The sequence below is a fragment of the Teleopsis dalmanni genome, chromosome 1, assembly GCF_002237135.1.
Source record: "Teleopsis dalmanni isolate 2A chromosome 1, ASM223713v2, whole genome shotgun sequence".
Classification (NCBI taxonomy): Eukaryota; Metazoa; Arthropoda; class Insecta; order Diptera; family Diopsidae; genus Teleopsis; species Teleopsis dalmanni.
The window spans coordinates 111550775-111557735 of NC_051846.1; positions in this window are offsets into that span (position 1 = coordinate 111550775).

The following is a 6961-nucleotide window of genomic DNA, read 5'->3' on the forward strand; positions in this document are numbered from 1 at the left end:
TTGCTTAGGTTTTATTTGAATTCGGTGTTATATGCTTCCAATCATGTAAACCACCTCATTAGAAAATCATTTATTTGAGCCAGATATCTCAATCTGTCTGTGATTTTTATTGATAAATTATTGTTTTAATTAAAATTTTTCAATTTTTGTGTTATTTTTATGAATATCTTAACTTAGGTGTAGATTGATTTCGTTAAGGGTTCAAATGGACAAGTTTCAGTTCCAGATAATTGCAGTCTAAAAATTCTACCCGGTAAAATGTAATTGAAAGTTAAAATTTTGGATGCATGGATCTCGAGCTACTCGTATCTACTATCAAATCTAAGAATATCGACTAAGCCAAAGACATAAAAGACAATATTGTAAAATACTGTATAATTTTAAATATATGTGTGTAATGTCAGCCTTTAGTTATATTATGAAATCTTTTGTTTTACGATTTCTGTCTCTTAATTGAATACTAGTCTCCATAACAATACAAATTAATTTTAACAGGAATTTTATTTTTACGAAATATTGAAATAAAAAATAAGACCATCATAAAAAAGCTTGATTGTTAGGAGTCAATATTCCCTTATAAAACCCATTTTTAATTTATTAATTCTTAAATGCGGATTTAACTCTTAAACATGGTTTAAATGCGTAAAGTCTTACTTTAAAAATTACTTAAACACAGCAAGTAACAAGTAAACTTCAGATGAGAAAGTAAGAAGCTTCTTAGTAAATTGACTATAAATTTACAAAAAGAAGAAGCTTATAACTAGGCCAACTTAATAGACGTGCAATTGCAAATAAATCAAAATAACCAATGAGCTTGCGACAGAAATTAATAATAAAAAGTCAAAGTACTCAGGAAGAGAGAGAGAGAGAGCGAGAGTATAAACTTGAATTTGAGAGCGAAAGCTGTAATTGCTTTTTTGTCTACGTAAATTTCAGAAACAACCACATAAGCATTGTTGTTCCACAATATTTAGTGCAATGAGTACAAATAATTTACTCAGTGGGAAATGCTCTAATACAATATAACAGTTGAGTATAAAAGTTTTCGAACATGAAAATCTGTTAGAAAACGCATTGAATTAGTCTGAATTTATAAAACGATTTAAAAGTGCGAAAATAGGAATTAAAACAAGTACTACGCCGACGTTACACATTATTTTAAATAAATATAAATATAATCATTATCAAATATATGAACTAAGTTGACTTGCTGTAATAAACAATTCATGTTTTAAGGCCAGAGACCACTGTTTGCGTTCCTGTGTTTCAGAGTTAAATATATGCATATTAATGCAAGCAGTTCCTTTGGATTTGTTGGGTTGCGGAGAAACTGCAAGGAAAACATAAGTTTTTCTTTGCGTTTTTGGGAAGCGAAATGGACTGAAATTAATACAAAGAAAAAATTTATTAAATTATTTAGTTTAAATGATTTAAAAATATTTGTTATATGTTGAATTTTGTATTAACCGTAGTATTTGTTGCTATAATAATTTTTTTATTTGAATATTTAAAACTATTATACCAAAATTTAATCATATAATTATGTCAAAATAAAAATAAATACATGCAAATGTATTAACTTTTATTAAACTTAGTTGTTTTTTAATTTCAGTTTTTAATCTTTATTATTTATCGAAATGTCATAATTTGCACCTTTTAGAAGTAAATATGTGTACTTTTGTATGAATATCCACATAAAAATAAATATCTTTAGAATTTAGGACAAAAACACGTACCATAATAGTAATAAGAGTAAGAAATTTTTAATTGTGATATGAGTATCTATATAACATGCTTTCTGGTCATAACCAAAATCACGACGTAAGTTGTTGTGTCCATTCGTTATATGACTATCTGTATAATATGACCTTAAGGACTCACATTTTATGGGATCTTAATAAGCTACAAGTCAATATTTTAATAACCCTAAATCAACTTTAGGGTATAAGTTATAAATTAAAGGATAATTTTTTAATTTAAGATACAATACCTTCAACAAATTATTATCAGAATAATCAAATTAATCAAAATCAGATAATCAAATTATTAGAATATAAATACGGTTACCACTTATGGTACTTTAGTACCAAAATTGGTACTTTTTTTTCGTTTGGTACTCATGTTCAAAAGATGGTACATTTTTGACGGCCCAACTTTATTGTGGATATTTCCAATTAATTTTTTTTATAAATGCAACTTTGCACTATTTTATATTTTGTTCATTTATAATACTATGAAAAACACAGAACGAAAAAATAAAAAGGTCCAAAAAAAGTTTGGACCTTTTTTTACAGAAATGGTACCTTTTTAAACCAATTTTGGTACAGGAAAAAATTTTCAAGTGGCAACCGTGAATATAAATAACTTATTTATATAAAAATAATATTTGTATGTTTATTAAATTAATAGAATCAGTATAATCTATTAGGAATTCGCTGTCCTATAAATTAAAGAAATATGTAAAAGTATTTTTATAACACAGAAACCATGTAGAATGCAATATATTCTTGCGATGCACAAATTAGTTGACAAATTCTCCAAAAAGAATGCCATAATTAACGGCTTCTTTTAAGTTATATTCTAAACTTAAATTTATATAGATATCATATATAAACCCATAAAATTATTCCATTGAAAGTGATAAATCTTGTAGGACCTAGATATAGAATCTACATAGGATTTAACATACTATATTTAACTTCCAAGGTTCATTGAAGATAACACAAAGAGAGTTCAAAAGAGAGTTCAAATTACTATGAATCCAGTTCCTCAAGTATTTATTCATTTTAGCATCAAGAAAAATGCGGTTCATATTATAAATAACTCATATTCTATTGTATTAGTAATATGATTTTCTTTTTCTTTTATAAAATCACACTTTTTCAAATTTTTTAGCGGGATTTTAGCGACACCCCTTTAAGTGAAGTTAGTGAAGAAATAGAGTTTTTATTTAATTTTTAAAAGCTTAATTCGGTTAGTTTTAAAAGGTTTTTCTAAAGGAACTTTTCCAATTACAATTATAAAATATTAAAATATTTAAATAATAATAGTAAAAGTAATTAAAAACAGGTATTATAGGTATATACATATTGACAAAATCAAGAAAACAACAATGTTGCAGAGTGAAGCCGAAATAAAGAATAAAAGTTGTCTGATGCTTTTTTCGGAAACTGCTTGAAACATACTTAAAAACATAGAATTTTCTATATTTTTAATAAATATGCTGCTAACAATATTAATGTTAACAACATAAAGTACTTATACTAAAATTTTGCTGTATTAAAAATCGAACAATATGGATGAGCAAAATTTCATTTTATCTTTTTCTCTCGTTTTTACTGAATCCTTTTTAGCATAAAAACTTTTTGTTACTCACAAAATATTTCTCACATATGTTATGTCTAAAGAGTTTAAAACCATAAACACAAAAATTAAAATAAAAAGGACATACTTCCTTCCTTTGAAGTGATCATTAAAATAGAAATAAAAATAAAAATAAAAATAGAAAATAATTTAAAATTTAATTTTCAATTTTCAAAATTTTCAAACCCATAAGAATGATTTTTTGTTTCAATTGGATTTTTGCGCTCCTTATACTCCGTATTATTTTTACTACGAATGCGTTAAGTACCGTTAAAAAGCTTTCTGTTTACCTTTATTTTGTGGATGAGAACCCAAACTCATAAATTTGCTAACTTTTTCAGTTCGAGTTTATCAACGGAATTGTGTGGATTATAAATCGAAGCATTTTCGGGGTAAAAAGTGTTTCAAGATTTGAATATTTTTTCATGTTAGTGTGCTTGAAAAGAAACTTAAAAATATATTCAAATTATTAAAAATTCGGTACTCGAAAATAAAAACCAAGAAATATATAAATCGCGAATCTATCTAGTAATATATAAAGCTAAAATCTAATCAAAAGTGTTACAGGTGTTAAGTGCAAAAGCGTGCAAATAGTTGAAGGACGCGTTCACTCAGTGTAAAAATCATTTACAGTTTTTAATTATATTTTCTGAAATCAAGTAATTTAATTGATATCATTGTTGTCGAATTTTAGTTTTTTTATTACTAGTATATTTTAACACCCACCATCATCACAATCAAGCAACAACGAAACAACTCTATCCCAAATATTAAATTACATTTCAGCTGCTGTTGGTGTCTGTTTTTGTGGGCATGCATTGTGGTTGATGTATGGTTTATTGTCGTTTAACGTGCGCTGAATACAGGCTACACATTTCACTTACAACGAGAATACGAGTGCATGAAAACCTTGATTGCATAGCAGCCAAAATGACGCAAGCCAGCTGCACTAGCAACTATTATACAAGTAACGCAATAACGTTGCTGAGGAAATTACTTCTAAAAAGCAATTTTACTTTTAACATTTTTTAAACCTTTTTAGTGTTTAGATAAAAAAACTTATGAAAAACGCACACATACTCGGTTTACCAATTTGCATAAAAGTATAATAAAAATGAAAAAGTTAGGATATTTTATATTTCTACATTCCTTCAACCTATTAACCTATAATGAATTAAATATTCTGATGGCGTGCTCCAACCTCAAAAGTCACTGATAAAATACTTTGGATTTGGTGGGCTTAAAGGATAAATAATGCTTTTATATATCCTTTTTTTTAAATTTTTTAATGCATACATTTTATCAATTGATATTGATTAATCAAATCAGACAATACGCCTGCGGTAAATTAATTGATAAATTATCGTTGAATTTAAAATTAAGAGAAGATAATTAAAAAAAGTAGGCATCACCACAAAGTGTAATAATACTTATTTACATCATATTATATTAATTTATATTTCATCTAATTGAAATTAATTGCCATTAATAACTTTTTAATCGTTTTTTTGTTTATTTAATCGAATTTTCTTAAAAGACTTTACTGGCATTTCGCAAATTATTTAACTTCTTCAGCAACAGATTAACATATATAGACATAGAATAAGGAATATATGTATATAAGAAAGCAATAATTTGGTTGTAACATGAACGAAAATACTAAACGGGCATATATACTACGTTTCACTTGAATAATACACTTCGTTTTTGCATTATTATTTGCTTATCTATCAATGATCTCATGATTTTGTTGTAATAATTGTTGTGGTTTTGTTTTTGCCTCCTTATGTAGCTTCTTCCAAAAAAAAATTAGAGCTTCAGAAATGTACCGTTGTATTTTGCAGTTATTTTCTTTTGAATTTACATCAATAGCTAGTATTTTTTTCGTTTCACTTGAGTAGCACATTGGGGCTTATTAATTTTTTTAAATTTATTTCTGAATTTTAAATAATTTGTGCCGATTTAAGGTAATAATGGGTCGTGGTAAAGCATTAACCTACGAAGAACTAGTCAAACAAAAAAAGCTTTATTGATTCTGACCTCTGTGACTGAAATATCAAAATAAATCGGAAGAAGCAGAAAAATAATATACGATTTTATTAATTATGAAAAAAATATGAATGGCTGTGTAAAAAGCGTCCTCAGCTATGCAGATAACCGGGCTATTTTGCCCGGTTAAGAAGATTAGAATAAAAACTGGTGTTAATGCAATGAAAACTACCGTACGGCGTGTTATTTCGAATGCCCAATATCTGAAACGGTTGAAATTAAAAAAAAAAACACCACTTAAATCTAAACGTAAAGAAACTCGGTTGACTTTTTGTCGCGCCAACATGTCATGACGCAAGAAGTGGAATCGCATTGTTTTCTCTGATAAGAAGCATTTTAATATGGAAGAGCCCAACGGTTACAAATATTTTCATAATTTGAGAGAAGAATATCATCAGTTGGACGGAGTTATGATTTGGGGAGCCAAGTCTTACTATGGCACATGTGAACTCCAATTCTTAAACACAATGACAAACACAAAATCGAACCAAAGTGTTTTAGAAAAGGCTTTTCCTTCATTGGAGAATCTCTTTGCACAATTGCCGTGGACTTTCCAACAAGACAACGTCCCAATACATACTGCCCGTCTTTTAAAATCGTTCATCGAGATCAGAAATGTTGTCGTTCTGAACCTATTACCTTACTCGTTGGACTTTAACATTATAGAAAATGTTTGGAGATAGCTGGCCAGAAAAGTTTGTGGATCTAGAAAACAATTTTCAACAAAAACTGAAGTAATTAAAGCAATTTAGCGAGCTAATAGTTATTAGATATCTGTCTTGAAGAAATGGTCTTTAAGCCTAGAAACATGCCGAAATACGTTAACGACCTGTTTGGGATAGTTAAAACAGATAAAATTGATGAAACTCTAAGAATATTGAATAACTTTCACAAAAATATTAAATTTACTATGGAAGAAGAAACAAACAATATTCTTCCTTATCTTGATATCAAATAGTTAAGACACAATAATTACATCTTTACCAAATGGTATCAAAAACCAACTGCATCAGGTAGAATCATCACGGTATGGATGGATAACAAAATATATAAAAGCATTATACATATTCCTAAACTCTCTAACCAAATATTGACATCTAATATTTATGACCAATAAAATTATAATATTACATAAAGATCTGGAAATACAATGAATGCACTGTATTCCAATATTCCAAACAAAAATAAATAACTTGGACAAATCAAACGTAGTATACTAAATTAGTTGCAAAGGTGATGGGTACGAGGTATATGATGAAGTATATGTTGGAACGACCAAAAATAAATTAAAAACAAGAATGGCTGGACATAAACACAGCATAAAAAATAAGGTCGGTGTGGAAGCTAAGACAGTCCTTGCTTCAAATTGTATTTCCACACACCATGAGCCAGATTTAGAAAATGTGAAAATTCTACACCAAGAAAATTATCATCGTAAACGATACTTCTTGGAGATGCTCGCAATTTTAAAAATTCCATCTGATACAAGGCTCAATTTTAAAACTGGTGTTGACAACTGTGCCCAGATGTATAAAAGTATTTTACATCA